The following is a 23,443-nucleotide window of genomic DNA, read 5'->3' on the forward strand; positions in this document are numbered from 1 at the left end:
GGAAGGGGTGAGCCCTCATGAGGCTCTTCCTTTTATTGTACATTCATACAAAGGCAGATGATGTGTCATTACATGATTGGCTACTTTCCCATAGCAACAGACGAGTCCCTACACTATTGGCTTTGGCTCAGGGGGTGTGCACGGATCATCTCATTGGCTGCTGAAATCTATACCTCCTGACTTTGTCCTGCCTCTGACTAGGGAACACCCAGCCCTACTTTCAGGCTATCAGGAATAATTATAAGCCAGAGAAATACATGACAGTCAGGTATCCTTTCCCAGGCAGAGACTTAAGCACAAGTGATGCTTTTATTCAGGCAAAGGTCAGGGAAGAAGGGAAGTTAATGTTTAAACCCTGATGAAATGGCTTGCTGGCAAGCGCATATTTCCCACACCATTGAAGGTCTATTCCTGTTCTAATCAAAAGACTAATAGGCCTAGGCCATGGAATAATTCTGCTTTAATTCTTTTGCATCAGCAGTTACGAAAAATTGAACGTAAATGGTCAAAGTACCCTTCTCGAGAAAATGTCTCACTATGGGCCTTATTTTCCATAGGGATCGCACGCGATAAGGAACATTTCGCATGTGTCCGAGTTCGTGCCCAATAGCTACACCTTCTATGGTGGCGCTATTGGGTGCAAAACCGGCAGCGATCGCACCGTGACGGTGCGATCGCTGCCGGCTAGCGCAGGCTCACCTCCCGCCCCTCATTTCCTAAAGGCCTGCGATACTTTAGAAAATGAGGCCCTATATCGTGAAGCTCTTGGAAAATATCAATCGGAGACTTTAATTGCTAAAAAGAAATATTATTCCAAAAAAATACATGAATTAGGCAATTGCCCTAAAGCTCTATTTAGTTTAGTTCACAGGTTATCTGTTGTGCAGAAACCAGTCAGTTTTGATTCTTCTTCTCTTTCAGCTGATATGTTTGCAAAACATTTTTCAGTCAAGTTAGAAAATCTTATTTTATTTTTTAAAGATGTGAGTGTTTCACTTGATGGGTCCAATATTTGTAATACTGCTGGCTGATCTGAATTTGAACTAGTTTCTTCTATGGAAATTCTGAATGTAATTTCTCATCTCAATAACACTATGGGCCTCATTTTCCAAAGCTATCGCAGGCTTGCGCTGACAGCGCAAGCCTGCGATAGCTAGCGAAAGTAGCGCAGGCCTGCGTTACTGAAATCGGGGGCGGAGTCGGCCCCGGAAGAGGAGGAGTCGGGGGCGTCACCGGGGCCGACTCTGCGAGGATGGCGCGCACAGCGGAAAGGTAAGGCCCTTTTTGCTGGCTATTTCACACCCAATTGGGCGCGATGCCGGCAGCGATCGCATCACGGAGGTGCGATCGCTGCTGGACCGCCCCCCGCCCCGCTTCGGCCCCCGCCCCCCCATTAGCGCGATTTTCTAAAGTATCGCAGGCCTGCGATACTTTAGAAAATGAGGCCCTATATGTCCCATTTTGAATATTTCGACTGTTACATTTAGAGAAATATTTGTTCTTTTGAAATCCTCTATTACACACATTGTGAATTCTTCCTTGTCTATGGGGATAGTGCCTAGGGCATTAAAATCTGAGGTAGTTAAACCTCTAATAAAAAAGGCACATTTAGATAGTTGTAATTTGATTAACTATAGGCCCATCTCCTCTCGTCCCCTTTTAGCGAAAGTGATTGAAGGTATTGTACTTAAACAATTGACAGATTTTATGGAGACTAATGAGGTACTGAGTCCCCATCAATTCGGATTTCGTCGTGGCCTTAGCACAGAATTACTTCTTATTTCACTCGTGGACTCCTTAAAACGAAGTCTTGATAGAGGTGATCAGTTTTTGTTAGTGTCTCTAGATATTACTTCTGCTTTTGATTCTATTGACCATCAGATTTTATTGTTTCGTTTGAAGGAATTTGGTATATCTGGGACTGTACTCGCTTGGTTCAAGAGTTATCTTTCAGATCGATTTCAATCAGTCAGATTTAATTATCAATCTTCAGTGCCCCAATTGTTAAAAGCTGGGGTACCACAAGGTTCTGCCTTATCGGCGATGTTGTTTAACATTTACTTGGCCCCTATTGCAAAATTACTGACTATCATTACTGATGGATTCAAAATTTACACTGACGACATCCAGCTTTGTATTAAGGTACAACAGTCATGGCAGGAAACTACTGATACATTGCAGTTCTGTATAGATTCTATTAAACGTTGGTTTAAACAAAACAAACTTCTGTTGAATACCAATAAGACTAATATCTTATTGATTCATCGTCCACATTTTACACCTCTTCATGATTCAATTTGTGTTGATAATATTTCATTTTCTATAAATAAACCCATTAGGAGTTTGGGAGTCTTACTTGACCCTACTTTGTCATTTCGTCCCCATATCAGATCTCTGATTAAAAGTGTTTTTTTTTTAAACTCCAGCTTGTTGCAGGGTTAAGGCAATTATTGTATGATCAAGACTTTCTTATTGTGATTCGTGCGATCATTTTTCCACATATAGACTATTGTAACAGTCTGTTTATAGGACTTCCTAAAGTTACTTTACAATCAATACAATTACTGCTCAATTCAGCTGCTCGCCTTGTTTCCCATTCAAAACGTCGTGATCATATTTTTCCAGTTTTGTGTAAACTTAACTGGTTACCTGTAACTGAACGCATCGTATATAAAATAGCCATGGTTGTTTTCAAGCTTTTAGCTTCAGATTCCTCTTACTGGTTAAACGCATTACTATGCGTTTATAAACCTGTAAGATGTTTAAGATCTCAATTGAATCTTTTAGAAATTCATTCTATTCAACAAGCACATTTGTACAGTACTCGCTGCACCTGCACAATAGAATCTCATTCCATTTGAACTTAGATCCTTGGATGATGCAAAAAAATTTAAACAGTTACTGAAAGAGTATTTACTCCATCGTGCCTATAACATTTAAGAGCAACTTTAGTAGAACAAATCCTCTTAAAGCTGCGATAGCTACTTTACATAATTTTTGAGTGATTGACTGTTTATTTTTACCTATATGGTATTGGTATTGGTCACTATAGTTTCTATGAAACAAATGAAAATTGTGTGTCTGTGTACATGCTAGTTTATATGTTTTTATTATGTAACGCGACCGATCCGTGAAGACGCCATCGCTGGACCCGAGTAGGAGCTGGGAGAGAGGCCCGCGCAGCCGGCGCTCGAGCCCATCGGGGTAAGGCCCTTAACTTTCGCCCTACCACCGTGGGCCCTGCCCCGGCCACGTGAGAATCCTACCTTTGCGCTGCCTTCTTCCTCTCGGCCAACAACTTCCAGCTGCTCCGCCCGGCATCAGCACAGCCCCTCCTGCCGAGCGACTCGATCCGGAGACGAGTCCACCAGGGTTGGGCCTAGTCCTGCCGACCGACCGATGCCGCCTCTGCCTCCGATCTTAGAAGTCGCGCCGCTGACGTCACCCGAGCGCGTCGACAGAGGATTTAAAGGGCTAACACTTAATCAGGCGCCCTTTTCATGCAACGCGACCGATCCGTGAAGACGCCATCGCTGGACCCGAGTAGGAGCTGGGAGAGAGGCCCGCGCAGCCGGCGCTCGAGCCCATCGGGGTAAGGCCCTTAACTCTCGCCCTACCACCGTGGGCCCTGCCCCGGCCACGTGGGAATCCTACCTTTGCGCTGCCTTCTTCCTCTCGGCCAACAACTTCCAGCTGCTCCGCCTGGCATCAGCACAGCCCCTCCTGCCGAGCGACTCGATCCGGAGACGAGTCCACCAGGGTTGGGCCTAGTCCTGCCGACCGACCGACGCCGCCTCTGCCTCCGATCTTAGAAGTCGCGCCGCTGACGTCACCCGAACGCGCCGGCAAACGTTTAAAAAGACGAAAAGACACTAGGCGCCGCACGCCGGGCGTCGCGCGCCGAAGGAGCGCGACAAAGGGGCCTGCCCCTTTGTGTGCCCCTTCGTGTGACCTTCGGTGACAGTACAACTTTGTGTTTGGACATCTCTTGCTTCCATAGCCTATTATGTACAGATATACATGACCTTTATGTTGAGTACGTGCATTACTACACTGTATATCATGCTACAGTATTCCTTCCGTTATCTGTAACCGTACTAGTATCTTCATATCACCTTTCTATCAATAACCATTGCAACAAACCCCTGCCTTTCTGAAACTCTTTCAATCCCAGGACAATTAATGTCCACTCCCAATACATAAACTTTCAATACATAATCTCCTAGCGACCCTCTTCCTCTCCTTCATTTCAAACATGCTGAACATCCCAAAACTCAACTATAACAGCTACAGACGCCCTTCTCAATATGCCTCTCGCCATCGCTCATACCTCAAAACTATTCCTACTACTATGGTCTCTCCCCCACTCACCCAAATTATCGGCATCACGGCACTGGCTCTTATTCTTTTTAATGCGCAATCACTAAACAAAAAATTCTCAATCCTCAATGACCTCTTATTAGATGAAACACCTGACATACTGGCTATAACTGAAACCTGGTTGAAAGACTCTGATAATGTGCTCCTTAACCAGCTTCCGAACAATATCTATGACATTATCTCTATCCCAAGACCTAAAAAGAAGGGTGGAGGCATTTTACTAGCCACTAAGAAACAACTGAAACTCACCCTACAAGCTACATCCCCCCCACCTAAACTTGAAATTGGTTTATTTAAAGCTCCTAGCATTCAAATATGCCTCATCTATGCACCTCCTGGTATACTCAACAACAACCCTTCTGCTCTAATAGAATACATTGCTAAAAATATCTCGAATGCTTCCCCAGCCATAATCCTAGGTGATTTTAATTTGCATGTGGATAATGTCCCACTCACACCAAGCTGCTCATCCTTCCTTGAAGCCATGAAATCACTAGGATTCAAGCAAACTATAAATTCCCCTACCCACAAAGCGGGTCACTCTCTCGACCTTATTTTCACCAACCAATATATATCCACAGAAGCCCTTACATGTTTACCTATTCCCTGGTCTGACCATTACATTATAAGAACTACTAACACACTAAATAGGCCCCCTCCCTCACCTATTATATCCACAAATTTACAAATTCGTAAATCATGTAACAAAGATGAGCTCACGACCGCACTGTCTTATGCCCTTAACAACCTTAATTATAGTAATGCCGATACAGCCCTTGCGTCATGGAATGAGCATACACAATCAGTCGCTGACAATATCTGCCCCTTTATTACTAAACAACTATCCTCTCAAAAAAATGCAAAAAAACCATGGTACAATGCCATACTAAAAGAACGGAAACAAGCCCTTAGAAAAAGTGAAAAAAACTGGCGTAAAGACCCCTCTCCTACTCTACTGGCGCGATACAAGACATCCTTATACAACTATAATAATGAAATCAATTTAGCCAAAAAGAATTTCTATGCCTCTAAAATACACCAATACCAATTCAACCCAAAAGCCCTATTTAATTACGTCACTTCACTCACCAACCTCACCCCTAATCTAATTCCAGATGAAGAAGCAAAAAATAAATGTGAACAATTGGCTGAATACTTCCATGATAAAGTTAACAAAATCATGTCGCGATTTCATTCCACCCCCTGTACCCTGCAAAATAGTTGCACTGTGCAACTTAGCAAACTCTCGACCAAACTTACAATGTTTGAGCATACATCTACCAAAGAAATAGAATCCATTCTCAAAAAAGCTCGACCATCTTCTCATCCCTCTGACACCATCCCGACAAAGCATTTACTCACCATACCTGATATAATTGCCCCCTCTATTTCAAAGATCATCAACGCATCTATTGAATCTGGCATAGTACCTTTCCCATTAAAACAAGCCATCCTTAAGCCCACACTAAAAAAACCCAAGCTTGACCCAGCAGATCTCACCAATTACCGTCCTATTTCTAATCTCCCGTTCATTGCAAAAATTTTAGAAAAAACTATTAACTGCCAACTTACCAACTACCTAGATGAACAAGAAATCCTTTCTCCATCACAATATGCTTTTCGTAAATTACACAGTACAGAAACCCTTCTCCTCTCTCTCTCTGATTACCTAATCAAAAGCTTAGATAAAGGGCAATCCCACCTCCTAATATTATTGGATATTTCTGCTGCATTTGATACGGTAAATCATCAGATCCTCCTCGAGCGCCTCTCAGATATTGGTATAACTGAACATGCCCACAAATGGTTTAAGTCCTATCTTAGCGACAGACATTACAGAGTCAAAGTTGGTAACCATGAATCTAAAGAAATCCTCATTGCGCAGGGAGTCCCACAAGGCTCCTCACTATCATCCACCTTGTTTAATGTCTACCTCCTACCCCTCTGCCATCTTCTCTCAAACCTTAAATTACCTCACTTTTTGTACGCCAATGATGTACAAATTCTTATTCCCATTACTGAATCCCTTCCAAAAACTCTTGAAATCTGGCAATCCACACTCCTTTCAATTAACAACCTCCTTAATACAATCCAGCTTGCCCTTAACTCCACAAAAACAGAACTTATGGTTATTTCACCTCCTACCCCCCTACATGCTACTCCCTCAACTAATATTAATCCGCCACACACACACTTTTCTCAACAAATCCGAGATCTTGGAGTTCTACTAGATGATCAAATGTCCCTCAAAAAATTTATTAATGCAACCCTTAAGGAGTGTTTCTTTAAGATCCATACCCTGAAGAAACTTAAACCATTACTTCATTTTACTGATTTTCGTACTGTGTTACAATCCTTGGTCTTTTCAAAAATTGACTATTGTAACGCGCTTCTATTAGGTCTACCTAAAAACTCCATAAACCCACTACAAATTCTGCAAAATACGGCAGCTCGCATTCTCACTAACACACCTACAAGGGAACACATTACCCCTATACTTAAGAAATTACATTGGCTTCCTGTCCACTACCGTATTCAATACAAAATATTATCACTCATTCACAAATCCCTCCACAATCCAGAAATGAACTGGCCCGCCAATACCTTTCAATTCAACAATTCTAATAGGCCAACTAGAAATCCCTATATTGCTACTCTTCAAACTCCCCCACCTAAACAATTTAAATATGTTTCCACCAAAGCTCGTGCCATTTCCATAGCTGGCCCTAAGCTATGGAACACTATGCCCACTGACTTGCGCCTTGAACTGTCCGCTAAGACTTTCAAACATAAGCTTAAGACATGGCTTTTTACTAAAGCCTATACTTGATTCTTACCTGTTTCCTGCTAACTCATTTTATCGCATCTGATCTTTCTTAACCTTTATCTCTTTCCCCTCCCATTTTAGTCTGTCAACTTATCTATCTACTCTCTCAACTAATACCCTTCCCTTAAATATTCTTTACCGCATTCTATTATTCCTCTCTACTTTATATATCACTCTGTCTTTTTACTAATCTTTTACCTTCAACCCTTACTTTATCTTTGCCCCTCTCTACTCATTCCTTTTACCTGTTTATCTGTTTATAACCTCTGATTTTGCCCTCTATATATTTGTATATAACCCACTCCTTCCTGACCCTCCTTTTTTCTGACCCTTCCTTTTCCCTCCCCATTTCATTTATCTCCCCTCCCCACTTTCCCCCTTAGATTACTTTTTGATTTTAGATTTAGTTATGCTGCTATAGTTATCTATATTATATTGTTTTACATTATCTTTTTATTAGCTAAATAATTTGTTCTTGTTACTGTTTTATATTGTTTAATGTAATTTAGAATTCATCTATTATTATCCTGTTATATGTACACGCAATTGCGTATTTTTGTTCCTTGTACACCGACGTGATATCTTTGATGAGCGGCGGTATAGAAAAACCATTAAATAAATAAATAAATAAATGTATGTTAATGATGTAAATCACCTAGGCCTATTTGTGGTAGGCGATAAATACATTTTAATAAATGAAAAAAAAAACATTTGACAAAATAAAAGAACTAAAAGAAAATCTGAATTTTGTAGGATTTATTTTGTTTTGTTTGAAAATGAAACAATGTTTGTTGCATGTTTCATTTCATTTTCAAATGACAGCAAGTAGTCGGCATATATATATATATATATATATATATATATATATAAGTTGGAGGAACCACAGAAAGCTGTAGCAAGACAAAATGGAAAGGGGAAAAAAATTCTGGGTGCACAATAAACAGGCATAATATACACGCTCCAGGCCATGTATATTGTGCTAGTAGTGGGATAAAACAGACGCTCATATTGAGCATTGGTTTTCTTAACCTGCACACAGCCGCTTTTCATGGGATGATGCCAAGGATGCGCTAGGGATGCACAATTTTCCCTATAATGTCCTTTCTAGCGCGGCAGCCCATTTGCCTATTGCATTGGGTGCCCAGGGGCTGTGGGTGCGCGCGCATTAGGTAAACAGGCGCTCAACACAAGCACCCATTTTACCGCACGCTTTTAGAGCAGCGACCCCTCAGTGTACCGCATCCGTGGGAACTCAAGCGCTTCATGCTAATCGTACAGGACAGTTGCTGCAGCTGGGGTTTGTGTCAGAGAGTGACAGTTGAGAGAGACACTGAGCAGGAGGATTTTTTATTTCCGCAGCTCTGCTTGAGCCTGCTGAAAAGAGTCTAAATAGTCCTGGAAGCACAGAGAGGAAGGCACACATATCCAGCATGAAAGACTGATGTATGTGTGACTGTGTTAACATGATATTTGTTTCAAACAAGGTGAACTCCAGGTAACGTACAGAATACACAGTTAACTGTTAATGTTAAATGAACCTGGCTGTATCACGGTGAAGGTTTATCAGCCATTGATAGAGATAATAAGAGTTGATTGGAAATTTTGGCAAATGTAAGTTGTGAATAGAGTGAGTGATTACCCAATCACTATATACAGCGTATACATATGAGTGTATATGCCACTGTTATTGTTTGATTCTCTAAAAATAAAAAATAAATAATAAGAAGACGTGATCTTGGCTTTATCTGATATAAAGAGGTAGATCTTAAAACAGTACACGCGCGGGTACTTTTGTTGGTGCAACCGGCGCCAATAAAAGTACGCCGGATTTTATAAGATACATGCGTAGCCACGTGTATCTTATAAAATCCGGGGTTGGCGCGCACAAGGCTGCGCAAAATCGGCAGCCTGCATGCACTGAGCCGCGCAGCCTGCCTCGGTTCCCTCCGAGGCCGCTCCGAAATCGGAACGGCCTCAGAGGGAACTTTCCTTCCGCATCCCCCCACCTTCCCCTCTCTTCCCCTATCTACACCACCCCCCAGCCCTACCTAAATCCCCCCTACCTTTTGTTGTGCAAGTTACGCCTGCTTGAAGCAGGCGTAACTTGCCCACGCCACCTGGCATCCCCTGGCACAGGCTGCAGTGCCAGGGGACTCGGGACCGCCCGCCCCGAACCATCACCATGCCCCCAGACCCGCCTCGTACTGCCCCCTGATCCCAGACATGCCCCTAGGACATGCTCCCGGACTGCTGACACGCCCCCGGACACGCCCCCTACTGCCCCTTTTACGAAGCCCCGGGACTTACGCACGTCCCGGGGCTTTGCGCGCACCGGCGGCCTATGCAAAATAGGCCGCCGGTGCGCAGGGTTTTTAAAATCTAGCCCAAAGAGTGCTACAACCCTTAGAATACAGGAGAATATACATATCTTCTAAAGAAGTACTAAACCTCTAATTAAACTGATTTATGAGAATCAGACCTGACCTAAGAAGTCTAGCTTAGTTCAGTGGTATGCTGCAGTGAGAGGCAAGCTGGATATTTGAATCTGTAAGCTTGTTTTTAATAAAGCAGATAACATAACTCCACTGTGGAGGCTACAATAGAGAAGAAGTGTCAAACAGCAGAGCTGTTCATAGAGTGAGAGGAACCATATTTTATTTTACCTGGGCGGAAATAATCTATTACTGAGAGTTATCACTCTGCTCCAGATTGGGAATATATGCAGAGTACACAGAAGTTCAGATAATAGTGCTTTGATAACAATAAAATCCCCAGTGAGAGAATACTTGGTTGTATATTCTCAGATTGCATATACAAATATATAACCACTGTTCTTAATTACATATCCATGAGTACCTGGACCTGTGTACAGTAGTAATATTGTGCATGAAAGAAAGTATGAACATAATCCTCACCATACAACAAGCAAGTAGCTGAATTTAATTCCTCTGTGCTAGCTGGAATAAGAAAATTATCTTTAGTTTTTTCAGAAAGAGCGAGAGAGAGAGCAAGAGAAAACCTCTTTTTAAGGCTTGCATACAAGTCATCTATTTATACCACTATAGGAGGGTCATCCAGTAACTTGAGGTGAGGTTTTGGTGGTGGTCTAGGGTTTTAGGGCCAGTGCACAGTCAGACATACAAACAGCACAGTGCACATCAGTGAAGATTTGATGTGATTTGGAATGAGGAAAGGTACACAAAGATGAGATTTCTACAAAGTTCTCTCACCCTAGCTTGATAGCAGCCAATCTTCAAGGACATACGTAAAGGGAACACTAATTAAAACACCGTCGGAAGATAATTGGGGCCAGGACAGATCAGGAACACTCTTTTATTTTATTTAGATCATAGATAGGATCCTGTTTGCTCTGGAGACAACACACTCAATACAGCTCGAGGATCACAACCGGGGAGTGACACAAGAAACTCTCTGGCACTCAAGCCACACTTGTGAGCAGTGTCTCAGCAAGCCACACCTACTAACAACAGTGGAGGGTATGAAGATTCATCCTAAATAAATTCAGCTAAGTGTATACTTGTCAAAAAGTCTAGTTAGACTAAAAGTATACATCATCACAGAGACAAAGAGTACAGAGACACTACAAGAGTGGACCTAAGTAATTGTGTCAAAGGCATAAGGGAAGAACACAATACAGAAACCTGATTCCCAGAGACTGGAAAGTTCACGGGATGAGCCAGAGAGAAAAGATTAATCAGATATACAGAGACAAACAACCTAGAAAAGAAGCAAATCAAAACACCTTTTATCTACTTACCTGCAATTAAAAGGTGCTGATTTTGTCCTGCTGCACCTGTACGACAGAATTGGGACACAAAGGCTCACTTTCTCTATAGTAGCATTAGTTACTAAATTGTTGATATAGAAAGTATAACATATAATACTCAGACCATACTTATGTGATTGGTTTATGGTAAAGTTAGGAGAACCAGTTCTCTTCTAAAGTAATTGTTAGCTATAACAAAAGAAAAAAAAGAGATTGTGCCACATATAAAAAAAATTCACAGTGCATTTATAAAGTGTTCATTGCTTGCGTTTTATTATTCATACTTGTTTTAATAAACCTGAGATTCAGCTCAGAATTTGCAGAGATTTCATCTGCTTGAATTTGAAGTTTTTTCTCATTTGGGTTCTGCCTTCCCTCTGTTCCCCTGGGAGACTTGCTGGCTGGGTTTCAGACCCCTATGCCTATTCTTAGGAGACCTGATAGGAAGGAGAATTCCTTTTCTATCCTCCCTCTTCTGGGTATGTACACCTTGTGACTCCTCTGATACCCCCTGAAACCCCTTAGCTGTCCAACAGTGCCTCAGCCACTGCAGCAGGAGGATCCAGAGGGGTGGGGGCTTAGACAGACATTTAAATACCTGAAAGGTATTACAAATACATGAGCAATAAACCTTTTACTATGGGAAGGAAGCTGTAAAACTATGGGTCAAGATATCAAGCTCCAGAGGGTAGGTGAGGAATAATGCCAGAAAATATTTTTTTACAGAAAGGGTTCTAGATGCCAGGAATGCCCTCTTTCCCCTTCACATTACCATCATTATGTATTTTATGATTCAAATGTGTTTTCTGGCAATGCTATCTTTTGTTCATTTTGTTTGGACCTGAAAAAGGAAGTGTAACATCCTGAAAGGTAGCAAAAAAATGCATTGTTAGTCCAATAAAAAAGTATCACAATATGTTTACTGTGATGTCTATGAGGTCAATACTCAAAGCACATTTAGTGCTATTTAGCTGGATAAATGTAACTTATGTGACGTAGCAGCTAAGTAGGGGCTGCTGAATATCCGCCTTCATTCAGCAGCTGCTGCTTAGCAGCATAAGTCATTTATACAGCTGAAATGTTAGCTGCATAACTTGTGGGCGTGTAGTGGGCAGATTGGGGAGGAGCGAATGAGTTGTACAAGTTATGCAGCTAACTACCAATCAGGTCGATACAGTAACGTTGAGTTAAAGATTCCCCGTCTGTAACGTGCTGGGAGCGCACAGTACAGACGAGTAAGGCCATCCAGCGATACAGTCTCCAGTTTCACGCGTCCTTAGTGCTTCCTAAACCCTTTTCTAAACCCTTTCCGCACCCAGCATGTAAATGAACGAAAAAGCTGTATAATGAAGGAATTAGCTATTCCCCTGCGATACTGTAACGGGCGCTGATATTATCTCCTCCGTAACCCGCTGTTCTGCCGCGGCCTTAACCTGCTAGTTTACCGCTTCCCCCTAGTAGGAGTTAGTGTAGTGTAGTGTAGTGTAAAAACATTGCTTACCCGCCCTGGTCCCGTCCGGTCTCCTGCAGCCCCGTCCGGTCCCCTCCTCCCGAAGCAAAAAAAAAAACAAACGAAAAAGTAGCAAGGCTCGGGCCTGCTACGGTAAGTGTAAAAAGTATAAAAAGTGTAAAAAACAAAAAACCTGTGTGTTATATAAAAAAATAAAACAATTTTAAATACCTGTCGGAGGGCCGTGGGTCCAGGCGGCCGGTGGGCGGCGGGCAGCCATCAGCGGCATCCGGTAGTCCCTTCTCCCGATTTCGCACGGGCATTCATCCAGGCAGAGGGAGCCGATGACCTCCAGCTCCCCCTGCCTGGATGAGCGCCAAAATCGCACGGGCGGGTCGGCAGCGGGGGGGCGGCAGCAGGATCCGGGAGCGGCAGTGGCAGCGAGATCCGGGGGGCGAGTAGCGGCAGCGTGTTCGATCGGGCAGGTAGGTGGGAAAAAAAGATGGCCGCCTGCACGGGGGAAAGCTGCAATTGGCCGCTGAAGACGTGACGTCACGACGTTTGGCGTCACGGGGTGTGACATCACGTCTTCAACGGCCAATTGCAGCTTTCCCCCGTGCAGGCGACCATCTTTTTTTCCCACCTACCTGCCCGATCGAACACGCTGCCGCTACTCGCCCCCCGGATCTCGCTGCCACTGCCGCCCCAGGATCCTGCTGCCGCTGCCCCCGGACCCCACTGCTGCCTACCCGCCGCTCCCGGATCCTGCTGCCGCCCCCCCGCTGCCGCCCCCCCCCCCCCGCTGCCGACCCGCCCGTGCGATTTTGGCGCTCATCCAGGCAGGGGGAGCCGGAGGTCGTCGGCTCCCTCTGCCTGGATGAATGCCCGTGCGAAATCGGGAGAAGGGACTACCGGATGCCGCTGATGGCTGCCCGCCGCCCACCGGCCGCCTGGACCCACGGCCCTCCGACAGGTATTTAAAATTGTTTTATTTTTTTATATAACACACAGGTTTTTTGTTTTTTACACTTTTTACACTTTTTACACTTTTTACACTTCCTGGTGCCTGTCATTTCAAATGTCATTTGAAATGACAGGCACCAGTGCACCCAGGTTACTGTATAGGCGCTGTCACAGCGCCTATACAGTAAAATGGGTTGCGCGGGCATAACCCTTCCCTAACGCTTCACAGCCGCGGCATGCATTTGCATGCGATTAGAAGAGAGAATCAGGCGTTAGGTCAGGAGAACTGTGCGTGCGGGGAGGAAGGGTGCGCCTGACACTGCCGCACTGTTTTTACCGCGGCCTTACTGTATCGAGCCGTATATCTGGTCTAAACTTAGCCGGTTATTACTTATATGGCTAATTGCAATATATACACATATATTAATCAGCTTAGCCGTGCCACTGAATATACCTTGCAATTTAACCAGATAAATTGTATCTGGCAAAGTTACTTAAAAGGCCAGCTTTGAAATCTGACTTCTATATGTATATGTGTCTTAACATCGTATTGTGTGTATAATAATTATACTACCTTCTGTAAAAGGAGCATGTAATAATACATATTATATTTTCTGTTAGTTAACCTTTATTTCTAAGCATCCTAGTGGACTAACATAACAACCAAACTGCACTGATTGAAAACTGTGCACAAGTGGGGCTTCTCACAAAATCTGTATTGCAAAGCAGTGCTGATTTCCCCAGGAGACATACTTTGATTACTTGACAGAGACAGTCTGATCACATGTAAATATTTGTACTTCCTGGAAAGGGCTGGAACATTATGAGTAGTTGATACATCTAATCTCTCTCCACCTAATCTCTCTCCACCTAATCTCTAGCAGCTATCCACCTCTCAGCAGCTAGAAAGAGCTGGTCTTCCCCTGGCAGAAGCAACTGCACCAGTAACAGCAGGTCCTCATACAAGAACTTTGGTTTCCCAGTGCATGGAGGTGCCATGATTCTGTGCTCTGAACTAGAATGCACAAAAAATATGCACATTCATTTCATACTGGAAAAATACACAGGTACATTTTACCCACAAAAAGTATGTACATACAGCTCTACTCGTATAAATTACGTGTGTTGATTGTTCAACAACCTATGCATTTTTTGTGGATGGGGTAGGCAGATTTTCAGAATAATATGGCTTTTGCGGCTACTGTTTGAAAATCCAGGATTAGTTTTACATGCATTGCCCAGAGATATCTGGCTATATGCTCACTTACAGGTGAAGCTTCAATGGAGTTACACATTTAAATGTAAAATACTAACGTAGAAATTTACAAAAGCCTTTAACCAGTGTTAAGTGCTATTAACAAGGGTAAATCCTAGTGAATATTCAATATATATTGCCCCCCCCCCATGAGTTATTTTAGTAAGAATATTAACCCCTTTTCAACAGAGGGCAAATGGATAAAACACATTTGGTCCCAAACAAAGCCCAGACTATAGATATTCTGTCTGCAACAGAGGAGCAACCATGGCAGCATGAAGTAAGGAGTTGGAGAACAGCAGGGTGGTGCTGTTGGCCACTGAATGTCAGGGGATGTGCAGAGACTGCGCTGATATTAATTGTTGTAAGATAAGGGAAAGAAGGTTAGATCCAGCAGGCCAGGATCGAGATTAGTGTAAAAACGAATGGGACATGCTCTGTTAATTAATATTTTTATGCAAGTGAGGGTTAAGTATTAGCAGTTGAATTTCCTGGCTTTTTCAACAACTCAGCAAATCAGGTTCCTGCTCAGACCTAACCATCAACCTCTGATATGAGAATCTGCGTTTTGTAGCTTTTTTTTTTTACGCTTATCTCTTTTTTTCCTTAATGTTTTCTTCCCTATATGAATTTGATGTCCTGTACCGTACATGCTATTAGTCAGTTGACAAGTCATTATTCAGCAGTAAAAACTTATCCTCATTCAGCTTTAAGAGAGGAATTTAGAAAGGCCAAGGTTCTCCTTTACAGTTTCCTATCCCTCTTACAAACATAAATATTCTGGCAGTAGGATTTCCTTAATACATTACTATTGTGAACAAGGGTGAGAGAGGGAGAGCTTGGCTACTGCAGCACATGAGTGTGTGCCTTCGCAACAAGGTGCCTACTCTATTTTTTTTGTTTTTCTCATTTAGGTCATCACACTGGAAATGCGATACATCCAGTTAATCTTCGACAGGGCCATTTCAGACCTTTTCGTTCCACTTAGACCTTGTGATGAATTACTTCAGTGTCTGGCAAATATTGAATAACATTGTTTTCTTGCTGTGGAAGTGCGACCTGCAGTCTGCAGCTGGTTCTAGTGTTTGTCAGTGCTCAGGGCTGGGGCCCGCTGCCTCCTCCTCTGTCTCTCATTTCTCCCTCAGCAGAGCACAGCTGGTTTGTGTCTGTCACAGGCAAGGGAGGGACATTTCTGAGCTGGTAATTCCTGAAAGGATCCTGCACTGATAGCTGTTGGAGCTGCCAATCCAGACAGGAACGGTTGGCTCCTGCTGAGTATAAAGTATGTCTGCACTTTTGCCATTTATCTTCCTTTACATAGCTGGATCTAAAGTAAAGGTTTGCATAGGTGCTCGCTGCTTTCTCTGCCATACCTCTCTTCCCTATTCTCTTTCTTTATTAACTACTGCGGCTGCACTAGTAAAATGAGCCAAGTAAGCAGAGTACCACTTGTTAATATTGAGCTAAGATAAAACAGTAAAGATAAATAAAGTGCAAGAAAATACACCTAAATAATTTCTAAATTGGTTTTGACAGATAAGTTTTCTTACATGGATTTTTGGTCACGTGCAAAATGTTAAAATCTTTTTTGTCATATACATATATATATATATATACACACACAATATAGGCATACAGGGTTCAAGATGCCTACATTTATTTTGGCCTCTGGTGGATGAATAGCAGTAGATATTTAGGTTTGCACACATTTCACTGATTGTATAAAAATATACATTTGGGATGAAAAAATGTATATTCACCAAAACCTTAAAAATATATTTGTACCATGCAGCTAGAAGGGCCACCATAGATAGTAGACTGATGCACACATGATTGATTTTCCTAAATATAAATATCATTTGCACTGCTTGTGGAGTCCTGCAAGCTGAATATATTTGCTCCTGTCTCAGGGAGGGGCAATTTTACCTCAGAAGACGTCTACTGGTACTCAGTCCCATGAATTTGTATGAGCACTTTTTGCTACTTACATTTTTCCTTTAATACTTCTTTTGGCCTATCTACCTCTATCTGTTACACTATCTGAGAAAACACCTTTGGAGTTTTTCCACACATTTACCCAAAATTTATAGTTCTCTTTTTTCTTGGCCTGCTTTAGCAATTTTTAAAGAGCCATTTTACTTTCTCTTTTTTCAAAATATTTGCCTTGTAGAGGGCAATTTTCAGAAGCCATGGAAATGGCTATTTAGCTGTGTAAAAAGGTTATTTGAAAATTGGCCACCCTGAAGAAACAATGCATCTACTTTTACCTGCATTTTCGTGGCGGCATTTCCAAAGTGAGGCTCAGCCTGGGTAGGCAACAATACACATAGGGGTAGATTTTATAAAACTACGCCCGCGCGTACTTTTGTTCGTGCACCAGGCGCAAACAAAAGTACGCAGGATTTTATAAGATACGCGCGTAGCAGTGCGTATCTTATAAAATCCGGGGTCGGCGCGTGCAAGGGGGTGCACATTTGTGCACCTTGCGCGCGCCGAGCCCTGCACGCACTGCCCGTTCCCTCCGAGGCCGCTCCAAAATTGGAGCGGCCTTGGAGGGAACTTTCCTTCGGCCTCCCCCCACCTTCCCCTCCCTACACCCCCCTACCTTTATTGCGAAAGTTACGCCTGCCTGGGGCAGGCGCACGCTGGCCGGCTGCCGCCGCGCGATTCCCCGGCCCGGGAGCGATTTCGGAGGCCTCGGCCATGCCCCCAAAACGCCCCCAGGCCAGAACCACACCCACAGCCACGCCCCCGGAACGCCCTGGAATGACGCGCCGCCTTGAAACACCCCTGACACGCCCCCAGGAAAGCCCCGGGACTTACGCACATAACTTATGCGCGTAACCTTTTTAAAATCTACCCCATAGTTTTGCAGTTTCAAAACTACATGCTTTCTTTTGGCTGGAAAAATTACCCATAGAAAAAAGCAGGTGCAAATCTCTGCAGGCACTTTTTCCTTGGGACGTTTTCAAAGGGAAAGTATCCTTCTACGTTCCCTTTGAGAATTGGTGCACAATCTGCAGGCAAGAGTACTGTGAACTTTGCACCTGCCCCCACAGTTTTGACAAATGCATCTTTAAGAAACATTTCTCTAGTTTCCTAAGGTCACTAGTAAGTATCATAAATGGTTTCTCTTCTTTATTCAACTTCTTCAGCCTTCTTTCCACACTGCATATCCCTGTGTCTGTGTCAACCTTGACCATAGATGCATTAAATTTGCGCATGCTTCCTGATTACTTCTGCAGAAATACAAGAGAGTAAAGGAAGGCATTCCCAGGTGAAAACAAAAAATAATGGAGAAACTGGATGCAGCCAGAAAAAAAAAATTACTATGGAAACCCCAAAGTCAGTACGATAATCAACTTAGGCGAATACTCAGTATATTGATGCAGTATTGTATGTGATATCCCCAGTGAAGGTCCCATATAAGGATCAAAATATTGGCTTGCAGATTATTTACATTTTTTGAAATTATTTTATAGAATCCGTTGTGGTGATGAGTTTCCATAAAAAAGAGGACACTTTCAAGATGGTTGCATAATAATCAGATGCTCTTTTTGACTCTGCTGTTTATGGGGAAAATGTCTTTCACTCTCACTTTTGCTTCCCTTGACTCTCTGACATTACTAAAAGGAAGAAAAAAAAGTCATGCACTCCCCTGTGAAGATACAATTCTGCGACATGCTTTCTTACCAAAGTACAAAATCACAATTGGGGATAATTTGCTAGTGTGGAAAAGACTGTTGTGATGGCCGTCTCTGACTCCCACTCCAAACTTTCTTCAGTGGTTAAAGATCCCTTGTCAATATTTGCTGGACTCAGTGATGGCGCTGGTCACTGGCGTTGAGAAGAGCTTGATGATGTCCTTGTTTTTAACTGTTCAGGTTGGAGCATTTTATGAACTGCAAAAGGCAGGCTTCCTGGAGACATTTGTGGTGACCTGACTTTCAAGTTTGTGCCTGTGGCACCTATGCCACAGAAAGGGCATAGAGGTTAACAGTGGAGAAGGTTAAGGGTAAAGTGCAGGCTTCCTTTCTACTGGGAGTCTTGAATGGTTGAAGCAGTGTGTAAATATCTGCTGGAAGTGCACAGGATGTGCATGGAGTCAGTATAAGAATATTCCAGAACTCTGGGTCAGCTAAGTGTTAGAAGTGTAACTTGCCTTTTTGACAGACAAGGGGGTGCATCCCTTAGGGGCTCGGTCATAAATCGGTCATAAATCCTGGGCCTGAAATTCAGTGCTGGGTGGGTAAGTAACTTAGGGCTGGATTTTCCATTCTCGCAGAGAATGGTGAATCCAGCGGTAATGGGGGGCGGGCCTGCGAAAGCCAGCAGCGATCGCAACACTGCGGTGTTATTGCTGCCGGCTTTCTCACCCAATAGCGCCACCGTGAAAGGTGGCGCTATTGGGCGTGCTATTGGCGATGATAACAGTGAAAATAACGCTGCGTCCGCCTCCTCACAGGCCTGACTCCTCCCCTTCCTGCCCGACTCCGCCTCTGGCAAGCTATCGCACGCAAAAAGGGACTTTTTGCGTGTGATAGGCTTAGAAAATGACCCTCTTAGCCGGATATGACTTATCCAGCTAAGTTACAGGGGACATTTGGCTATCCATTGCTAAACACGCTTTCAATATTGGGCCTCCAGACTCTACAGAGTTTGGGGTGGCTCCAGATTGCAAGGGAAAGAGACTGGTTTGAAGCTGTGATCCTCATTCAGGATTACAGAATGGAGCAGCAAGGAGTATGAAGGGATTTCCCCTAAAATTCTGAGAGAGCAGTGGAGGAGAAGTAGAAAGTGCAATACAGCCTGGAAGTTGGAAGGTCAAAGATACAACCTGTTCTTAACTGAGGTTAGGAGCTTTTCTGGACCAGGAAGCTAAACTGTACCAGAGGGAACTTGTTTTGGGGCTCAGAGGATCCTGATGCTGTACCAGAATGATTTTTTCCTTGAGCTGAGCAGGACATTCTTGTGAGTAACTATTTTGATAACTGAGGAAATTAAAGAGAGGACCAGGCTAGGTTATGCAAAAGACTGAGGAAAGTGAAATATCAAAGTAACTAGAACTACTGTGTTGCTGCAAGAGGAAACAGTTATTAAGGAGATGAGATATAAGGGAAGGAGTTAAAGATTTTCTGGAGCTGTGGTTTTGTTAGATTTCTGCATCTACCTGAACTGCCACTGTCATTATGTTTGATCCTGAAGATTTTTCAGTAAACTATTTATTATTTGGACACAACTTGAGTCTGGAGAGTGGTTTGTTCATGTGGAGCATTCTCAGCCTGGCACTGGCCCTGCAGGTTACCCTGCCCCCAGCTCACGGCCCTGGAGATTTATTTCCCCATCTCAGGATTAGTGATCACAATGCTCCCCGAGGCTGGGAAGGTAACCCCAGGGGTACAGAGGTTATATGTCCTTGGGTTTCACAGGAGCAGCAGATGGTGGGAAGATCTTTGGAGGGCTGATCCTGGAGACAGCTTTGGTGGCTTTTCAGGAGAGAAAGAGAGGAACAAGAGCAATATCTCCAAGAAAATCACTCTGAAAGATATTTGGAGTGCAGTTTCTCATCTGGAATTTGCAGTTCTAGTGAAAATTAGGGATGTGAATCGTTTTTCAACGATTAAAATTATCGTCCGATAATGTTTATATCGTCTTAAATCGTTATAGAACACGATACAATAGAAATTCTAACGATTTATCGTTAAAAATCGTTAAATCGTGTTAGTGCGCACTAACTCGAGTCAGTGCGCACTAACTCCCCGTTAGTGCGCACTAACTCGATTTAGTGCGCACTAACTGAAAATGATACAAATAAACACTTTCCAGGTCACTGAAGGTCAGTTAGGAATGAATATGTGTTCCTATTGGCTGGCTGCCCTCTTATCTATTGATATTACCAAGGTTACCACTGAGGTGATGGTTGGGGGGATGGGAAATGGAACTGGAAACTAACGAACACCAACAGAAAATGAAACAAAGTGTTCACACTTCCCATGTCAGTAAAGGTCACTTAGGAATGAATATGTATGTATGTATTCCTATTGGCTGGCTGTGCTCTTATCTATTGATGTTACCAATATGGTTGGGGGGATGTGAAATGGAAACAGTTGGAAGCTTGACAAAAAAAGTAATGTAATGATCAGCACTCACGTGACTAGAACTTGTTTGTTTATTATTTTTGTTAGCAGGCACCTGAAATGCTAGTGCATGTTGAATTTGCCAATCACTGTGCATTTTAGAAAGGTGGTCCTGGCTGGAACTGTACACAGTTCAAATATATGTAATTGATTGTTGGTAAGTGTATTTTTTAAGTAGCCACACTGGCACCAGTATGTTTACTTTTCCTCCTACTTAACTCACTAGCTCAGCTTTGTAAGAAGGGCTTCTCTGCTTGTGTGTTGTTTTTGTTTGGTGTGAGGAGAGCAGAAACATCAGATCTTTATTCAATCTACTACAGTCATCTCTTACAGTGCCCTATCCCTATTAATACCAGGAGTGTTGTGATCTTCCTGCACACAGTGCCCTAACCCTGATACCAGTCTGAGACAGCTCCCTCCCTGCATTACTAGTGAGAGGCTGGCTTCCCAGACAGGGGGGAGCTGCCTGACCCTCACTCCTGACTTCCCCCATGTCCCAGCTAGTGAATGGTGTGTGGGTGAGGGGGGGGGGGGGGAGGATGGTGAAGTCTGAGACAGCTCCCTCCCTGCATTACTAGTGAGAGGCTGGCTTCACAGACAGGGGGGAGCTGCCTGACCCTCACTCCTGACTTCCCCCATGTCCCAGCTAGTGAATGGTGTGTGGGTGAGGGGGGGGGGGGGAGGATGGTGAAGTCTGAGACAGCTCCCTCCCTGCATTACTAGTGAGAGGCTGGCTTCACAGACAGGGGGGAGCTGCCTGACCCTCACTCCTCCGGGGTATTGTGATCTTCCTGCACACAGTGCCCTATCCCTGATACCAGGGGTGTTGTGATCTTCCTGCATGCAGTGCCCTATCCCTATTAATACCAGGAGTGTTGTGATCTTCCTGCATGCAGTGCCCTATCCCTATTAATACCAGGAGTGTTGTGATCTTCCTGCATGCAGTGCCCTATCCCTGATATCGGGATGTGTGCAAGAAGATCACAACACCCCCGGTATCAGGAATAGGGCACTGTGTGCAGGAAGATCACAACACCCCCAGTATCAGGAATAGGGCACTGTGTGCAGGAAGATCACAACACCCCTGGTATTAGGGATAGGGCACTGTGTGCAGGAAGATCACAACACTCCTGGTATTAATAGGGATAGGGCACTATGTGCAGGAAGATCACAATACCCCTGGTATCAGGGTTAGGGCACAAGTTCTAGTCACATTGACTGATCACATTACTTGTTTTGTCAAGCTACCAACTGTTTCCATTTCCCATCCCCCATATACTGTCAGTAGGAAACTTGGTAACATGAATAAATAAGAGGGCAGCCAATAGGAATACATATTCATTCCTAAACTGACCTTAACTGACCTGAAAAGTGTCAAATTGTATCATTTTCAGTTAGTGCGCACTAACTCCCAGTTAGTGCGCACTAACTCCCAGTTAGTGCGCACTAACTCCCAGTTAGTGCGCACTAACTCCCGTTAGTGCGCACTAACTCGAGTTAGTGCGCACTAATCGGAAAAAACGATTTTTAACGATTTTTTAACTAAAAAATCGTGCCTAAGACGATTTTCTTGCCCTGCCACACGATTTCTATCGTTAAGACGATATGGAAAACGATTCACATCCCTAGTGAAAATGGATTTATAATACTCCATTGCTAAACTGAAAGATAAACTAAATATTCAGGAGATGGCAAGTAGTGTTATATCTATTCAAAACAATTATCTGATACTGACTTAGGTTTCTTCCTTACTGACTTTATATTTGTAGCCCTATTGTATTCCTGCTTTCAACTACCACAATCCTCACCAGCTTTTTCAGCATTGCCACAGGTCCTGGGTTCTATTCCACATCTGATGATGCAATCTGCTCTGCTTTGCTATGCTTCACAATTAGTAACCATGATACCTCCATTCCTCTCACTCCTTTCCAGCAAGAGTACTTGGGATGCTGCTTCAGGAGAAAAATTTATAAACTGTATTATTAGACAGATATGGTTCCTGGAGACTACCAAAGTGCACAAGATATGCTATATAATGCAAAATTAAACTAGAGGATTTATTTACAGGATATAAAACAGTGAAAGAAAGGAACAGTTTATGGAGTGAACAACAAAGACTTCAGGACCCCTGATGTGCAACACTTTCAGGCTTATATTGAGGTCCTCCTTTAAACAAATGAAACTTCCCCAGTACAAGAGATCAAAGGCTGATTGCTGAAGTTCAAGGAAATCCTTTGAATTCCAAGCACAGACTCCAGGACGTCATAAAAGACAGTTTGCAGGGAATTTTTGTATTACTCTAACTGACTGAAATGGCATAATTTCAGCTCACATACCACAGCTTTGTCCTTGGTGTTCTTCTCAGGGTCCTGGCTGTTTCTGGATTAGGCTGTTCCTGAGAAAGTCCCGCACCTGTGGTCACAAACTTTAGAAATGTAATATATGGTAAATGTCTGAATACCTCTCACTAATCGAGAAAAGGTCACAAATAGTTCCAACATAAAATCTGCACATGCAAAGAATATAGGTGACCCAATTTCAATCACCTGGAAGTTTGGTATTTACAGACAGGATTCCAGACAAACAGGGTGAGGAGGATGTCAGGGTCATCTCACACTCGAAACATTTTTGCTGGTGATTGTAA

Source organism: Rhinatrema bivittatum, chromosome 5, assembly GCF_901001135.1.
Source record: "Rhinatrema bivittatum chromosome 5, aRhiBiv1.1, whole genome shotgun sequence".
In the NCBI taxonomy this organism is placed as follows: Eukaryota; Metazoa; Chordata; class Amphibia; order Gymnophiona; family Rhinatrematidae; genus Rhinatrema; species Rhinatrema bivittatum.